General features: G+C 43.2%; 1 protein-coding gene across 3 annotated transcripts in view; it reads right to left on the bottom strand.

The window, feature by feature from the left end:
- Nucleotides 1–19,626, bottom strand: part of Uvrag (UV radiation resistance associated) — a 263,208-nt gene that overhangs the window by 157,842 nt on the left and 85,740 nt on the right. The gene's annotated exons all lie outside the window — the stretch shown is intronic.

Here is a 19,626-nt window from a genome sequence, read left to right on the forward strand (position 1 = left end):
GTTCAACTCCTGCTACAGGAAATCTGCCTGAGAATGAGTCACCTCTTGAGCCTACCTATATCTAATTAGTCAAGGCTTTGAATTCTGGAGTTGATATTTGAATCCGTTAAAACTGTTGAGCCTATTGGACTGAATATATTTTGCATGTGAGGAAGACATGTAGTTTAGGTGAGACCCGCCTAAATCTAAACCCTACAACTCGTCTCAGATCAGAGGGGAAGTAGGCAGCATCTCAATTCACTTTACAGTAGCGCAAACCTTACCAGTTTCCATTTATGCAGGAATGCACACAAACCGGGAAGCTACATAAGCCCCGGTTATAGAGAACTGTAAAACTCTAAGATGGCAGCCAACCCAACCCACTGCATATTAAAAGCAGGGGGAATCACAAGCAAGTAAAATTTATCCCAGGAATATAAGAACAGTTTAAACTTAATTAAGTTTGTGTAAATGATACTTTAAACTGGCCTGGAAAACCTAAGACTTCTCAGCCTCCATGTAAGAAACCTGAGAACACCATGTGAGGGAGCTCAAGCTAGCTGCATGGAAAGGCTATTCGGAAAGAGAGCCATCTAGCCAGCCCCACTGCTCAAGCAGGAACAACAGAGGGACCAAGGCGAGCGGAGAGCATTCAGATGCTGGGCCCAGAAGGATCTTCACCTGGCTCTGGCCACAGTTCTCACTGCAACCGTACACAGTTCAGCTCAGGTCACCCCCAGACGTCGGAGGAGACTGCACTAAAGAAAATGTTCTATTGCTATTTTATCTTACTTATTTTTCCCAGGAGTTCCAGCCCAGCCTGGGCAACACAGCAAGACCGAGACCCAGTCTCTTAAAAAAAGAAAAATAGAAATAACAAAACAGCAATGACAACAGGAGGGAAAGCACCACTAGTCCAAAAAACAACTGCTAGACTAAATTTAGCAAAGTAACTGTATCCAACCAACATGCATCATCTCAAATGCCATTTAATTTCAAGTTTCTCCATTAACCCAGTATCAACAGACTGACCATCACAACTGGTGAAACTATACTGTGAGTGTAGCATAGATTTTGATTTCATTGCTGCAGTAAAGTTTCACATGGGCTGTTTGACTCTGTTTTGGCTCGTGGCCATAGGTTGAATCTTTAACCCTGGTTAAATAGCTTACAGATTTGAATTTTTGCTCACAAAAAAAAAGATGGCGCAATAAGAATGTTTGAACCAACACATACTGGTTCCAAGAAGGCTATTCAGCTCTCACTGTTTTCAGGACACACTATCTGACTACTCTACACTGCCTGTCTTAAACAACGCTTCTCTGCTACCTTTCACCAAGACTGTCTATTTCAGGAACTCTCCAACTGCACTGACATTTAACCTTATTTCATGCTCTTATCCCTGATCTCAAAACTCCTTTCCTAATCCTATAGTTTTCTGCATCCCTCCCCTGAAATCTTCTCTACGTCACATAGCTTCCCTTCTTTTTTCCAATTCTGCCTTAATGCACACAGAACTATGGCTAATGAGTATTTCATAGCAGATTTTATTCAGGTAAGCACGTAACCTACAAATCCCAGAACTCACTTCGGGCTCCTTGCCGTCATGTGCAACCTGCCCCCTACTGCACTGAAAAACAGCCACACAGTTAGCAACCCTGGATGATTTTAACAATCATTTTCAACTTTAAGTAGTATTTTCAATTAACTGGACTTCATAAGAGGAGCATTTGAAAAGGAAATTACGCCATCTGGCTAGGTCCTAACAGAAAGCTGTAGTGTTGAACTGTGAAGAGAAGACTTGGATTTGTAAACCACACAGAGAACTTCTCCCAGCATGAGGTCACAGCTGTGCAGGGCCAGCAGAAGCTCCAACACCATGCCTGACCAAGGGCAGAGGACTCTACCCTGGGAAGGAGAAGCAGGAGGATGATACCACACAAATTCAAAGACCTCAGGGAGTTTAACTTCAAGGTAAAAACAACAACAACACAGCTCAGACAACCCAGACTCACTACACAGGGCACCAATTACAAAGGCCCTGATGTATCTAAAAGAAAAAGAGACTAAACCAAGAAGATCTGTGATTGACATTGACCAGGAACGAAAATGGGAAGTTCGACCTACAAACGTTCTTTTGCAATGTAGTACTCAGAGCTGAACTGTCACCGGGACTCCAGCTACCTAAAAAACAACCTCGCGTTTATGAGCACACGATAATTTTATAAGTAAAAGAGTTCATCATGGTGTTTACACGTGAATATAATGTGCTTGGATGAGACTCACCCCCTCAATAATTCCCTTTATGCATCCTTAATATACCATTTTTCATTTCCTCCCCACAACCCTAGATTCTTCATATGAGAGAAAACGCAGTAAGTGTCAGTGTGAGACTCACCTAGTTCACTCAACATGAGGGTCTCCAATTCCACCCATTTTCTTGCAAACAATTGAATTTCATTTTCCTATACAGTTGAATACAACTCTACTGTGAAGAAATGCCACATTTTCTGTAACACTCACCCATTGATGGATGCCTGCGTTGATTCCATGACTTGGCTATTGGCTTTTGTTTTGCATTGTTTTTCAGACAGAGTTTCACTAGTCCAGGATGCTCTCAAGCCCTCCATGCTTAGTCAATGCTGAGTACCTACTCTTCTTTTGTAAACCTTTGTCCACCTCCAAAGGGTAAGGTTCACAGGCATGAGACACCACACTCAGCACAACTATATTGTTAAAGGTTTAATGTGAGAGTTAAATATTTCAGGACATATATAATGTTAGCACTTGATTTCTTTCTGCTCAAATATGGGCAAAAATTCCAGTTATTAATAGTCATGCCTCTGCCTTGTACATATCCCAGCAAGAAAGTCCCTGTTCAGAATAGTTTGGGGAAGCTGCCTACTAAATTTGCAGTCCAGTCCCTCAAGGCCCCAGTAGAGGCAAACCTCTATCATGCTCTGTCATGCTGGAGGCTTTTCTGTTTACGGATTGCTGGGCCTGGTGTGGGCCAAATCATTTTGTAAATTAGCTGAGTGAGCACATACAATAATGACCTTCTAAACAGGTAACAGAATGTAGTTATAGGTAAAGCAATGCTCCCACCTTGTGCTGTTAGCTCTAGGAATAAGGTAAGAACGGAGTCTCATGTCAGTTAAAGTCACCATCAAAGGATCTACTAGGAGCTACTTTAGACCCCTTCAATTCAAACTCTCGCCTTAACTGTGCAAACAGAACCCCAGTTAGAGGGAGTGACTGACTTGCCTGGTGTTTCAGAGCTATTGCAGGTAGTGAGCTGGGCCGATGCCCAAATGTAACTTCCAATTGGCTGATCCCGCCACATGTTACCTTTCTGTCCTCCTTGTCCCATCCGCATGCTATACTCGGACTTATACACTTGGCCTTATTACGAGTGTAAGAAAATCTGAAAAATTTCCAAGGAATCCCCCATTGCCAATGCACGCGATTACATTTACTCGTTTTAGTTTTGGGTGTAGTGTTTCAGAATTGGCTTAACAAATCTCTCCATTTGGCCCACTATCTGAAGAAAATGAGCAAGCCCAGAATTCCTTCTATACTGGCAGTTTTGCTGCAGTTTTCACTGGACACGGATCAAAATTACTACAGTGTTTCCACAGATGAGTTTCTACCAGCATACTAGTACACACAACTCTTGAAGTCTGTTCCAAAACGAAACCACCACACTCTCCTTCCTCTTTGTTCGTCTCACTGGCTTAGAGTGTTCCTAGCCTCACATTCTCAAGTGCCTCCAAAGGCTTTTGGCCACTGATATGAAAAAAAAAAAAAAAAAAACCTAATGAGGGCAAAAATTCAGACTACATACACAGGAAGCCTCCTGAGCTTTATGGGTTATGTATTTGTACACAGAGGGGTGTGCGTGCGTGCGTGTGCGTGCGCACGTGTGCGCGTGCATATACTCTCCATGGAAAGGAAATAGACTCTATGATTTTAACTCCTGTTGCAGCATCCCTGCTTTACTGCAGGCTCATAAAATGGGTCCCAACTTGAATTCAAAGAAAAGAGAGAAAAGGAACGCTACAAGGATGGCAAAGGAAGGGTCACACCCTCCAATAAAGAACAGTGCAGATACCCTGATGGCACAAAAGCACTCTTCAGATAGCAAAACCTTTAGGGCCAGCATAATTTATTCTACTGACCAAAACAAAGTAACAGAGGCCAAATTTAATTTCCACCTGAAATAACCATGAAGATTTTAAAATTTTAATAAACCAAGAAAACAGGGAAACAATGGCTCTTTTAAGACTGTCATTATAGCAACAAAAATTATTAATACTAAGAGTTAGAGAATCACACAAGGGGAGCCCTACTATCTCAGCTCACTGCCTAGATCAAGAACAGGCTAAGAACCAGGGAGCAGGCCAGCAGGACAAGGAGGGAGACAGGAGCCTAGGGAGAACACAGGCGCTCTCGAGTCTCTATGCACTGCACTGAAGACAGAGCTGCAGAGTTCAGCTGAGCTCTGAGTCACTCGAGGAAATACTCCCGTGCCTTGATGAGAACGAACTATGTGAAAGGACCCAAAGAAACAATTAATTGGTAGGGATTCTGCCAACAATAGAGCCTGCTCGGAGTTGGCAGAAGAGGGCCACACACTCGGAGGTGCGCAGTAAAGTAAGTTTTCCAGAGCTTCTGCTTCAGAAGCAGACAAAATCGGAGCGATGGCTCCGCGGTTAAGAGCACTGGCTTCACTTCCGAAGGTCCTGAGTTCAATTCCAGCAACCATATGATGGCTCATGACCATCTTTAATGGGATCTTAGCCCTGTCTCTGACATGTATGTATACATATAGACACAATACTCATATATATAAATAAAGTCTAAAAAAAAAAAAATAAAAACAACAGCCTGGATTAGATCCAAGCTCAAATGCTACCCTGGCCCAGCCCAACTAAGCCTAAAAGTAAAAGGGCAAGCAGCAAGAGACATAACTGTGTCTCAGCCTAATGCTCAAAGCCTTGTATGGGGATATAAGGCACTCAGCAAAGAGTGTGGTAGGACTTACAGTGGATGCCTGAGGTCCATGTGAGAGTCACCACGGGTACAGGGATGTAGGAAGGGACAAGACAAAGAGCGAAATTAACAGTGACCCACAATTGACGGAGATGGTCACAGTAACTGCCACAGAAATTTATATGTTCAAATGCTACAGAATAGATTGAGAGACATGGGAAATTTTTGAAGTTCCAAATTGAACTTTTTCTTCCTTTTTTGGTGTTGGAAATTGATTTGTCATTTGTTTTTTGGTTTGGTTTTGTTTGGTTTTTGAGACAGAGTTTCCCTGGGTCGCCTTAGCCATCCTGGAACGCACTTGGTAGACCAAACTGCCCTCGAATTCACGGATCCTCCTGCCTCTGCCTCTGCCTCTGCCTCCCAAGTGCTGGGATTAAAGGCTTGCACCACTGCCATTCTTTGGAAATTGAATGTTTTATTATGTACGTGCAAATTAAGTACTTTACCCCTAATATCCCTTGCCCTTATTTGTTTGAGGCAGAGTTTAACCATGTGGCTCAGACTAGCTTAGAACTTACAATTTGTTTCCCCAGTACTGGGATTACAGGTGCCACCAATTACACATGTTCCCAGTTTTGATCTTCTAGGAGATGAAACAATAGTGTTTTAAATCAGAAGGAAAGTACTGCAAGTGTGTGAGTGTGTGTTGTGTGTTAAATGAACAAATTAGATGTTATAGAGTTAAAGATTGGTAAGTTTGATGGCAAACAAATTAACCACAAACGAAATCCAGGGATAAATAAGACTAAGGCAAAACTGAAATAGGCAAGTACCAATGTGCGAAGGTGCCAAGTTCTTGAAACCCAATAGATATATTTGGTTGGAGCCCAAGTAAACAGTAGATAGAAGAGGAGACAAAAACAATACTTCCAAAAATTACTAGCTAAAAAATTGCCAACTTTAATGACTTCTTATAAGCCCAGAGAGCCAAGAATCTCAAGCAGTCCCACACATTAGAAGGAAAGGACAGGCTGGAGAGATGGCTGGCTTGGCAGGGGGCCTGCCACATGTACACTAGGACCTGAGAGTTTGGATCCCTGATACCTACAGAAAGCAAGGTGTGGCACCATACTCCTGCAACCCCGGTGCTAACAGGAAGGGGAAGGAGGATCCGGGGGCCACTGGACAGCCAACATAACCAAATAGGATAAGGAGGCACAAAACAAACAAACAAACAAAGCCTCACAGCACTTCACCCTGTGCCTCTGTGTAGGCATAAGCAGCTGAGTTGTGCACTCACGTGTACACAACATATACACACAAGAGAACATTTTAAAAACAGCTTCGTAAAAGAAAACACTGTATCAAGGGGCATCATAATCAAATGCTTTCGGTAGCTAAAAACAAACAACAACAACAAATCTTAAAATCAGCCTGAGAAAAGACTCGCAACATAGGAAGACCATATTAAGATGATTGGATGGCGGAACGAAACCTTTAAAGAATTAAAATGCAAAAAACAAAAGCTTAACCTAGATTCCATGTCCAGCAAAAAATATCCTTCAAAATGAGAAAGATACAAAGATGTTTTCAGACACAGTGAAAGTTTTCAATTACTAACTAAAATGTACCACAAAAAATGCAAAAGGAAATATTTCAGACATAAGGAAAATGATTCCAGATGGAGACGTGGCCCTGAACAGAAGAATGAAAAGCATCAGCAAGAGTAAGTATGTGGACAGACATGACCTTTTCCTTTAGTTATGGGCCACAGAGCAGTGTTTCCATCAGTGCTGGCCTGAACAGACAACAGTGATCTCTCAAACCAAAACAGAGCTAGAAAACTCTTACTCCAAGAGACACCTTAGCTATGTTGATGTTGCAGCACAATTTGTTGTGCGTTAATCATGACGCTGGCATGTAAACAAGCCTACTGTCTGTTGTAAAAGAATAACAGCACGCAGGGTTATGTGCGGCGTGGATGCCCGCCAACGATGAGCACCCATCGATGAGCTCCCATCCAGGCTCCTGTGCTCACTTTACAGCACGCGCCTGCTTGTAAAAGAGGAGCTTAGGACCTAACAGTTCGCCGAGTTACGCTACCAGCAGAGCCGTGCACCTCTCCATGTGTACGTGTGGGGGCACGTGTCCATGGTATTTATGTACACGGGGCAACTGACTCATGCCATTTACTTTTCTCTGGTGTTTGCACATTGATGAAATCACCTGCCAACTGTGAGCCAGCTGCTGACAGCAAAAATAATAACTGTGCATAAGTATTCTGAGGTTGGTAACAAAAGGAAAGCATGTAACAGTAGGAGAAAGTTCCTGGGGTCTTAGCTGTCTATCACTGTGAGGAAATCCATGAGATGACCAAGTTCTTTGGTAGAAAAGTTAGTTTGGGCTCACAGTTTTGGAGTTTCCGTGCAGTCACTTGGCCAGTTGTTTCTGGGCCCCTGGTGTCACCTCCTGGACACCTCTATTTGCTTTACAAATAAAAACAAAGTTGGAGGAGGGGGTGGGGTCTCTATCTTCCCGTCAATGGCTCACTCCCCTCATCTACCCTTAACCTGCTAGGCTGCATCGGGTAATAGTCTGCCACTGCCTAGCAACCAATCCTTTCACATGGGGGCTGCTGCGGGATGCTTATCCAAACCACTGCAACTGGGTAAGAGAAAAACAAAAGAATGCAAGGTCTCTGACCTGTGAGCATGTAAATATCACTTCAAGATTTACATTGTAAACTTGAAAGCAACTATACAACAGAACTAATGAAATGACAAATCATAAAATCAAAAGAAGACAGATACAAAGGAAAGAAACCAATGCTACTGGGCTAAACTGAGTGTAGATAGCAAGGTGGATGTTAAACTCAGTATCAGCAGCAATGAACATGAAATAAAAATGGACTGGAAATCTAGCCCAGTAATGCTTGCCCTGCATGCTTATGAGCCTAGTTTCCGTCCCCAGAATTACTAGGAAAAAGCCTAAAGCCTGTATAAACATCCCTCTTCGTGGCCAGAGACTATCACACTAAGCATGTAACGGCAAGACCACGGTGGGAGGGGATGTGTTGCAGAGGAGGTGGACTGTGGGGGAAGGAGCTGGCTAAGATCAAGACACCTTATGCACGTGAATGGAATTATCAAAGAATAAAACTATTTTATAAAAGAAAAAGAAGCACAACTTCATTTTGTCTACAAGGAACCCCTTCTAAATATAAAAATACACAGGTTAACATGTGAAAGGGTCAGAAAAGGCATGGCTTATTAACACTGTTTAAAGAAAGATGGAATGGTGTATGAAAACTAGACAAAGTGGGCTCCAGGGCACAAAGGATTACCACAATAAAGATGGTGATTTTATGATTAAAATACCAATGTGTCAAAAGAATATAATAAACATTCTTACTTGTTTTGGGGGGTGTTTTTGTTTTTCAAGAAAGGGTTCTCTGCGTAACCCTGGCCTGTCCTGGGTCTCCCTTTGTAGACCAGGCTGGCCTTGAACTCACATAGATCCACCTGCCTCTGCCTCCCTGGGATTAAAGCTACATGCCACCACCAACCAGCTCTTATTTGGTTTCTTAAAAAGACAAAATTTCTAAATGTTTATGCACCTAGTAACAGAAATTAAAAACATGAAGAAAAGGTAATAAGACTTCAGAGAGAAGCAGACGGTGTCACAGAGTTCAAATTCCTCTCTCTATACATGATAAAATAAATAGGAAAAAAAAAAAACACCCACCTAACTAATTTGCCTACAAGACTGACCAAATTAACTTAGAAGCTCCCATTCAACAATAACAAAATATGCTGCTTTGCAAATGATCAAGAAGCAGTTACCATTAAAGAAATATTCTGAAACAAAACACAAATCTCAGTATACTGAAAATAATTCAAACCATACTATGTTAGCTTCTTTCTTCACAACAAAACCAGACATCAAGAACAACAAAAAAAATCACAACCATAACTACCCAAATGTTATTGTAGTAACTGCACCTAAACAGAGCCGTCTGGAATGACCCAGAGCAAGAGCGCTCACAGCTTTCATCCTCATTAAGTGGTACACAGGCACACAACCACCACTAAAGACAGCATGGCACTCTTCTGGCAGCTGCTGTGGAAACCCACCAGCTCATAGCCACTCACCCATCAGCATCCACGCATTCCTCCAGGGCCCTGTCTGTAGAGCCTACAATGTGGACAGTGCTGAGCTAGATGCTTAGGGTAAGACAAGGACAATTAGATCAGATGTTTTTCAACAATCCCCTTTGAAAGGTTTAGGCATCTATTAATAATAGTAAACAGAAACCATTCTCGATTTTCTGGTCACTATGGAAAGACAAGACTTATAAGCATATGTATGTTCTGTGAGAGAGCAAACTTTCATACTGCTACAAAATGAACGTGATATTTCATGATGAATGCCCGAGTAGTACGTGAATGCCAGCACCAACAACAAGACTGCCTAGTCACATGGGGCACTGGCTAACTAAGGAAGGTCGTGGGCCAGGCAGAGGAAGTCACAGTGTTGGAAGATGGGGTCATAAACACGAAATGTAAAACAAAAACCCTCAAATGAACCTCTGGCATTATACTGGAACTAGAGATACCTATATAAATTCAGTTTTCAACCCAGGTACATGACAAGAGAGACAGATGATAGAAACATATATATACATGCATGTATGTGTAGAAGGGGTAAGAACAGAAGTAGACCAATCGCCAAGAATACACAAAGCCCCAGACCCTAATTTCTACAAAGTGCACTAAAGGAAAGCAGAGCTCCTCAAATGACAAGGTTCCAATGTGGGGTAAAGGGAAGTGTGCAGAGCGGTCAAGGTGTCAGGCAGTGAGAAAGTTCTCAGAGAATGAGGGGTAGAGAAGGGGGCTTGAACCTCACAGTAGTTACAGTACCAACCCATTACAACCCACTGGCTCAGACACAATCCGCCTGTCCATACTGACACAAGGAAACAGAAAGAGGCTAGATACTGTCTAATAGTGGAATGTCAACTGATGAAAGGAAAAGATATGAAGGAATTAGAAAATAGTCACTTGGCAGCCATCATATAATAACAATCCAGTCAACATGAATGTCTACCGAAACTAGTGAGTAGAACTTTGATGAAAAGATTATCTAAAAATATCTTCCCACAAAACTGCAAAGTCAAAAAAGTTAACTTCACAGAAGAGAAAGATGGCAGCCATCACGCTAATCAAATGTTCCCATGCAAGAATGCCTATAATGAGACAAATTGAAATGTGCATTAGACAGGATGGATTCAATTATATATTATGACTTAAAAATGCTTACCCTTTTATGAGGAAACATCAGACAAAGCAAAATTTCAGGGCATTATAAAATAACTGGCCTAACTTTTTTTCAAATGTCAAGGGAAGACTGAAGAACTGTCTCGGACTGGGAGAGTAAAGACAGACAAAAGTTAATGAGTGGTATGCGATGGAATCTCTTTGTTATGAAGGACAGGGAAACAGATGGAGACACTTGAGACTTGACTTGACGGATGGATTAGGTGTCAGTGACGTGTGAATGGGAACTTCCTGATTTCCATGGCTGCACCATGGTTATCTAGGAGAATGCTCTTGTTTGTAGGCACTCTACTGATGTCATTGGTACAGCTGGGAGGGCCCTTCTAATTTACTTTCAATGGCAATAGGGAGAGAACACTTGATACTATTTCTGCAATGCTTCTGTAAATTTGGAAATATTTAAAAGAAATATAAAATACTCAAGAAACAAAGGCAAGGAGTACCAAGGCTGTAGAATCTCAATCCAAAAGCAACACACCTACCAATAGCTAGTGGAAGTCCATTCATCATGCAATTTCATCCAGTCACATCACTGGACAGGGGGACAAGTGACCAGCCCTTTTCTCTAGCTGACATATTTCACACAGTCAACTGCCTCCCAGTGATAATTCATTCAGTAATTAATTTATTAAGAATGAGTTTTTTCAATGCCAGTTGTATCACTAAGCTGTATTTAAGCCACCGGGGACACAGACTAGGTCAGTATGATTTGTAGAATACAGAAGAGTCAATAGTTTCTGAACCTGACCTGTGCATTCTTTCTGTAAGGAATAAAATGTACAATTGTAGACTGTTTAACCTTAACTTTTAGGTTATTATTATATATAAATTGGTATTGCTAAATAAAGGAGGCACTTTTCTACTTCAATTTTCAAGCGAAACATTAAATGTTGCTCATACACAAATGGCTTGAATTCACATATCCAAACACAAGAAACAATCTTTGTCCTTTATAAATAAACAAATGAATAAAAATACGGCCAAAAAACAAAACATCTATTCATGGGCAGGAGAGATGGCTCAAGTGTAGGTACTGCTCTTGCCCACCTGAGATTGCTTGCCCGAAACTGAGCAGCTTACAACCACCTGTGACTCCAGCACCAGAAGGACGCGAGGCCTCTGGCCTTTGCGGGCAGGCACCCGTAGGCATGCTGTATACATACCTGACACACACACAAATGCATAATTAAAATGTTAAATCTTTGCAAACGTCTGTGCACTGTTTCAGTCAGTGGCTCTGGCACTTTGGAAGCTGTTCTGGAGTCAGACATCAGCATTTCCAGTCAAACAATGAGGAGAGTACCCCTGTGGCTCCATTCCCAGTCCTTCTATAGACAGACAATGGCTGATTACAATATTATCAAATATACAATTACGTTTAAAACTTCACCGTGTGAAAATGTGACGAGAAACAAAGCAGCAAGAGGAAGAGACACGGCGGGAGGACCGTTCTAAATTCCTCCTCCCTCATGCTCCAAAGCCAAGAGCACAGTATCTGAAATTCATTTCTCAAATAACAGAAACAAAGAAGTTGGTGCCGCATTTTACCTTTAGTAAGTCAAAACAGAAAGAGTTCCAGGTGTTGACTGTTGCTGTGGGGTGGGGGAGGGCAGAGCAGGGGTCTCAGTTTTTTTAGGGTTTTAAATAGCAGTCCACTTTAATTTTTAAATACCTGTTTGGGGGGCAGAAAGGGTAGGACTCACTTTCTCCAGGGGTTTCCACGACCACCTTGGGGCCTCTTCTTACTGTTTTTCAAGACAGGCGAGCGCAGAGCTAGAGTGTGCACCACACTGCCCGGGGCTTGCGGGTGCAGCGGTCTGTAAGGCCCTGGCTGGGATTACTGAAGGCGGGCCAGCATTTCCATTAGCAACCCGGAGTCCCACCCGCACAAGAGTCAGCACGGCAGCAATAACTACCCATCCTCGTACGGGAGGATGGTGAGAGTGAACAAAACCACTCATACCAATTTTTACTTGAAAAGCGATAGCAAAAAAAAAAAGGGGGGGGGAATTATATAAACAAACCTCAACTTCTCTTTACTTGTGCCACAACAAATACACCTCACCAAAAAATGCATTTTGAAGAGAAACTTTTGATGAAAACCCACAAAAGTTTAAAAAAAAAAATTCGCAGAGAAACAGTGCCTCTGCCATTTGCTTTCTAGGAGAGAACCTTTGCCACCTTCTCTGAGGAATAAATGGCAGCAGCAAGCAGGCTGAGCTGCAGGCGCAGGCATGCACGTCGCCTTGAAGGGGACTGGGGATGCACACTTTGAGACTAGTGAATTTACATACGTATAAACGATATTTCAAATCTCTTCAAATGACTCCACAAAGTAATACCACATGACAACTTCGTTCTACCATCAAAATCTACTTACATTAAAAGGAAAACTGCGGCTTAAAAACAAGCACTGAGCAGTCATGGTTTCCAGGGAGACAGGACAGCTTTCGTGTTGGGGCTTCAAAACTGGCACGCCTGATGTGGTGTCAGTGAACAGATGTGCTCTCAGAGTACTTACACAAGTCGATTTTTCTGTGTTCTCTACATAAACAGTTCCACAGTGATGGTTTTAACACGGAGGATCGGCAAGTAAGAAATTCACTCTTAGCCTTGGAAACGCACTGACTGAGGTTAGCTATTCACCCACTGCAAGGTTCCGCTCTGAAGCCTGAAGAAGTGTTAGGATTATATGGCTCTTTGATCAAATCCATAAAACAAAACAAACAGAGCTTCAGTGCAGGGCAAGAAGATGAAAGAGGCCCGCCAAGCACAGGTTCTGTGCATCCCAGCAAAAAAGCATGAGCAACGACGAGACCTCACACTCTGGGGGGATCAGAAAATAGCGTTCAAGCTTGCGTAAGCCCTTAAGATCCCCTGAGCTGTCTTGAGCAAAACACCTAACAGAGTACGGAAGCGGCTTAAGAGGTACACAAAGCACACAAAGCATAATCTTTCTCTACAACAACTGGAAATGGTTAACACCTACAGCCCCAACTAACTGACAGCCTCAGAAGAGATCATTTGAGCCTAGGAGATGGGCAACAGAGTGAGACCTGGCTTAGAAACAGAAGCAACAAATAATCTTTACCAGAGGGACTAATGCAGCCAAGCCCGGTGGTGCACGTCTTTAATCCTAGCACTCCAGTGGCAAAGGCATGCAGGTCTCTGTGAGTTCAAGGCCAGCCTCCTGGTCTACATAGTGAGTTCCATCCCAGCCGAGGCCATATAGAGAAAACCTGCTTTATTATTATTATTTTAAAGATCAATGCAGAGTTGTTAGAGGTTAAGTGTTCAGTACACAGCAGGCTTGTAAAACACAAAAAGGCACAGAGAGTGAAGTGAGACCATGGAGGCTTCAGAGAACAAGGACATGCAGGCCACATCTGGAAAAGCCTCTGTAAGCAGTCGGGCGAGATGCCTCGCTGTTCTTGCTGTTTCACAGCTGCTCTCTTGTGATCTCTGTCCTGCCTGATAAGATCCCAGCTGCTCTTTGTTAGCACCCACCATATGCTAAGAACAGACTGGCTCCAGTGCTCACTGGCTTACCATCTACTGGATGACGGGGAGTAACTGAGGGGAATTCTATCACGAGGTGTGACTGTTAGTCTGGACTTGCAGCTGAACCAGGTGAACTAGCTGTTCCCCATGTCTGACGTGTCAGTGAGGGCGGTCCCAGAAAAACTTCGATAGCAGAGAGAAGACCCACCCTCAGTGTGGACAGCACCAACCCACAGACTGGACCCTAACTAGAATATGCTGGGAAAAGGAGAGAGCCAATAGCACGGAACACCATCTCTTTGCTTCCTGCAACAAGAGCCAAGTGGCTCCTACACACCACCACTGTCACAATGCCTTCCCTCAAGCTCATGGTAATGGAATCAGTGGTCATGGACTGACACTTCTGCACCCCATGAGCCAAAATAAATCTTTCTACTCCTGAACAGTTTCTCTCAGTCATCTGGTCACAGCAGTGGAAAAACTAACACAGAGATTAAAACTGGGGTAGAGACATGTCTGTTACTAACCTGACCACATCATTCCTTAAGCCCTCACAACTGGTTTGCTGGAAAGGCTTAGGTAAGTGAGCAGGATGAGATGGAGTGTTCAAGCAGAGCTTTCAGACTGGGATTTCAAAAGGGAACAGGGAGCAGGACCACTGGGAACTGAACTAGAGCCCATTCATACATTAGAAAAAAACTTGACTATGTTTTATCTCTGTCCTGAGATTTTTAGGCTAAATTTAAAAGTTAACAGATTAATAAGACAAGGGAAATAAAATCAGCTCATCATTCACACTGTGGCATTGTTATCACTGTTGGGTTTATCTAAGTCTACAGTGAGAACTGAGAGCAAATGGATTTGAAAAACTTGAAGTTTACTCAAAAGCAGAGCATAAAGTTGGGACCGAGGAAGATATGATTAGGGCCAATAAAAAGAAGCCATATTCCATTGGCCATTGGGAAAGATGCCTTAGCCACAGACATTTAAGAATTTGGTTAGACACTGTAGTTTGCAGGATGAAACAATTTTAACTAATCAGAAGGACTCTGAAGGCTAGGAATACACCTTCTTAGCATATGTGAGGCCCTAGGTTTAATCCCCAAGACCAAAAAAAAAAAAATAAACTTCACTTTGAATAGATTGTTGCTGATATGGGCCATCTAACCATCTAGGTTATTATTTGCCTGTGTCCAGCCATCCAGGCACTACTACAACCATGGCCAAAGGGGTCTAGGCTACTGTTTAAACTGGCAGCCAACTGTGATAGCATCCTTACATATCCTTGTCGTGCAGGCACACAGAATAAGAGTTAAGAGTCTCCAAGAGGCTTGCAACCAGACTTCAAAGGAATACCTAGGAGGTCCGGCAGTACATGACAGGCTAAGGATTCCTAAGAGGGTAGTATGTGGAGCTGTAAGGGTGAAATTGAAGACACAATGGGGACTCTAGGAAATTAACAATGACAGGAACATGGAATGTTAGCTGAAGCAGGCTACAAGCAATGAGCAGAGCCATTTTAAAGAGTGGCCTTGAGCACTGACAATGGTAAAGTGATGGAGGCAGCACAATTCATCGAAGTTCATATCATATCATCACGCATCTCAGATGCTGGACACGGAGCTACAGGTTTCAGTGACTGCCGTGTTAGGTATGAGTCTTGCTTTGGTCCAGTCCCACATTGTCTTAGTGCTTCCTATCCTTCCCTTTTGGAATGGGAACACGTCCACCATATCCTGGAAGCATGTGGCTTGTCTTCTTATTCCACAACATATCACAGCTAAGAGCGTTCACCTTGAGTCCCAGGGGAAACTTTGGACTCAGAACTTCCGAACAATGCAGGGGCTGTTAAAGACACAGTGGACTTCGGAGATGAACTGATGCATTTTGTGCTACAACACAGATACGGACCTTTTGCAGCAGAATACTATAGCTCAAGAGATGACGTGGATGGTAAGTTGACAAGGGAAGGATCCTGCATCTTGACTGTCAACTTAGTTCAGTTGAGAAGCTCCTAAGATTAGTGAAGAAAACGTCTGGGTGTCTGAGGAGGCGTTTCCAGGAAGCAGTAAGGAGGAAGACCCACGCTGAACGTGGATGGCGCCATGCCATGGGCTCAGGTGGGGATGAAACAAAAGGGAAGAAAATCACCAATGATACTTTTCTGGCTCCTCCCCTGAACCCTCGCCTTCTAGCCAAGGTAAGGAGAAAAGCTTCCTCTGCAGCTCCATGTCATGATGGTGCTGTGCCCACCTTAGGCCCACGGCCGCTATGGGCTGAAACTAGAAACCAAACTAAATCTCCTCTCCCTCCAGCTATTGTCACCTGTATTCTGTCATGGAAACAGAAAGACTAATCAATACATCACTTATAACCGTATTTCCTCCCTCTTCTTCAGCATAAAGCCCGAAACAAAGGTGAAGATTTAGACATAAGGGCAAAATAGGAGGCTCCATGAGGCTTAAACCCAGATCTTTTAACCCAGTCTCCTTCCGGAGTCCCACTGGCTGAATGCGCCCTGGGTGGCTGCTCATGAAGCAGGACTCTGTTCCTTTGCTGGGGACAGCTTCCCTGGAACAGAATGGAAGGGCTGACAGAGACACGCAGCAGCAGCCTAATAAAACTATGTCTCCAGTGGCACTGATTTTCAGGTAACTCACCAGTTTTTTTCTAGATTCCTAGAACCCTTGAATTCTTAACTACTGTGTTTGTCACACAATGCGCGCTCCGTGAGTCATAAGGGCACCATATAGCAAGGCTCTTGGCTAATAATATCATACGCTATCTGGTAATTACAAGCACAATTGAACATGGCAAAGTTCTGGCAAACCTATAAACCTAACCTAATAATGACAGAACCATCAGACATCTCCAACGAGACATTCTACAAAATATTTCAAATCTGTCAGGGTCATCAATAAGAAAAATCGGAGAACCTGACAGTCAAGAGGAGCTTAGGGAGACATGGTGACTGGACGCGCTGTGACGGACACAGTGATGACATCTGCAGAAAGCGTGGGCTTTAGTTAGTAACATGTCAATTCTGCTCCACTAATCGTAATAAGTGTATCATACTAATACACGATATTAAAAACAGGTGAAACTAATCAAGCGTGGAATATAGGAAAATGTGTACTATCTTAGCAATTTTCTACATAAAGCTGTTTTAATTTTTTTTTAATGTCAGAAAATGCATCTGGCACCAACAGCAACATTCTGATGAAGTTTCAAACTAATTTTGTAAAACAAGAACAGACTTTAAAAAAAAAAAAAAACACAAAATAAAGAACAGGTAATTTGTCATAACATCAGACTTAGGCTGCTTATGCCAGCACTGTGAAGAGCCAGTACCTAAATCCTACTGGAAACCAGCCAGCAAAACGAGACCAACAAACAACCCTTCCACTTTAAACAAAGGAGCATGTCTTCAAGGAAATCCTGCTAAGCTTGAGTGAGGCCTCCGGGAAGAAACCCCACAGCCCTCTACAGGACCAACGGTCCTCATTTTGCCACCAAGTCCTTTGACTAGAGACTCGGTTAAGAGGACACTTTTAAAACTTTTTAAACAACCTAACAGTGTACTGTCCCAGTATTTCTGAACTGATGGGACGGTTCAAGCTTGAAGATCTTGAGAAGTTAACAAAGGGGCCCATGTCTGAGGCTAAAGCTGCAGAGCGGCCCACCTGGAAGATAGAATGCCATGCTGAGAAAAGACAGCCCAGCGCTAGAGTGCTCTTTCCCTCCCCTAAGCTCAGCAAGCTAACAACAACTCGTTTGTGGTTTTTGGTTTTGTTTTCATTTGTTTGCTCCTTTCGTTTTGTTTTTAGTGGGAAGATGCCCCGTCACATACCACAGTAAGCTCTGCAGATGGTATCAAGCATACCCACCGCAAACACTCTAAGCTTCTTGAAAGCCAGGATTGCTTTTCTATTTCTTTGCACCCAAAGTGCCTCATGTGACACTGGAAATGATGAATTATCAGCACACTGAAGAAGCAGTAGCCACCTTGATAATCACAGATGTTTCCACACTGGGGAGAAATATAATATCCAGTGAGCCATTCAAAAAGGTCCAATCCGGTGGTGTTTAGCACATTCATAATGTACAACCAGCACAATCACATTCTTACGTCAGGGTTAAATGGAGTGGATTCCTTCCTCCCTGCCCTCTTCAGCAATGGCCGAAAGTGTCACCATGTACTGGCTTTCTCCCCACATCACCTACTGTGCTGCCAGCAGCAGCCTGTGGAGGGCAAGCACCCATCCTTCCCTCCAAAGCAGCGGATCTCCTGGTGTACAAACTAACTGCACTGAGCCAGCACACACCTTCCGTGGACTCAGGAGTTCACAGAAAGTGCCTGTCATTCCAGTTACACTAAGCCTCAATGAGGACAGGGTCACTTCCTGTTGGACAGCCTATAGAACAATGAACTTGGAGGGCTGGAGATGGCTTCCTCGACTATTTCCAAACTATTGGCCTCCTCCACTCCCTAAAAGCTCTCTTTACTGTGCGTAATATTTGATTGTTCAGATTCCTTGCTTGCTGCTATTACCATAGTCCTCCAGTAAGGTTTCTAGCTTAGGAATGGGAAATTTTAGCACCAGATTCTCGCCTCTGCTGCACCTGTCACTACTTTTGATGCCATCTCCATCAGGTGGAAGACCCACACAGTACTCCCACTCCCTGATGCTTGACCTCAGGCAGCTCATCCATTTATTCACATACTTTAATCATAACTTCGATGGCTTATTCTGAATACCATGAACCTTAAAATCTCTGATTATCTACCTTCACCTTTCTAGACACTGTAGTATTCCAACATCATCACCACAACTTCCGTCTGGCCCAAAAGGTCCCCTCTAGCCACCACTCCCTCTACTGTTCTCATTTCTCTCTCACTCAGCCCAGTTTCCAAGGTCTATTGCCATAAATTACTTCTTCAGACCTTTCTTCTAGTTCTTTTTCCTCACTGACACCATCTTCCTCTGAAGCCGCTTGCACCGCCTGCATAGGTGCCTCCACCCATGGACTCACCATGCCACAGGCATTTGCTTTTCCTTATTTTCTTATCTTGTCTACATGTTCTGTTTTGCAGTACTGAGATCATACCCAGGGCCCTGAACATGCTACTACCTGCTCTACACTGAGCTAATCGCCCAGGTCAGAAATAATTTCCTTCAAGAAACTCAGATCACATTATCTTTTTGCCCAAAACCCTTGAAGAAGCTTCATATTCTGCATGGGGGTGAGGCCTACGGCCCTAGGAAGATCTGGCCTTTCCAACTGCGTTCACTACGTTTAAACAAGACCGACCCCCTGGCTAGAGCTGTTCTTGAAATAAACCAAACTCCCTCCCATCCCGGGGCCTGGACACCTGTGATCTCTCCTTTCAGGAATGTTCTTTTCCTCCAGATGCCCACTAGGCTTACTGCCTTATCTTTTTTGTTCAAAAAAAAAAATTTTTTTTTTCTCGGTGCAGTCTTCCCTGAACTAAAATATCTCATCCAACCATCCTCAGCACTCCCCACCCCTGACCCAGTTTTGCTTTCCATCACTGACCACCAGGGAAAAAGTAAAAACTACCCAAAGGTTGTCTGCTTAGTTCATAACTTAAAGGTTATCTGTTTAGTTCACAATTTCCCATTGAAACGCAACCTCTGTGAAGACAGGACTTGTTATTTCATCTTCCAGAGGCAGGATCTGGGACACCTCAAACATCAGAACGCTCATCCTCTGGGACAGCAAAACTCCAAGTTGTACCCCTTCCGAAGGGGCTCAAAAACCTACAAATTTAAGCAGTGTAGGAAATAAAAAAGAA

The sequence above is a fragment of the Psammomys obesus genome, unplaced genomic scaffold, assembly GCF_907164565.1.
Source record: "Psammomys obesus unplaced genomic scaffold, mPsaObe1.curated_primary_1811, whole genome shotgun sequence".
NCBI classification, from domain to species: domain Eukaryota; kingdom Metazoa; phylum Chordata; class Mammalia; order Rodentia; family Muridae; genus Psammomys; species Psammomys obesus.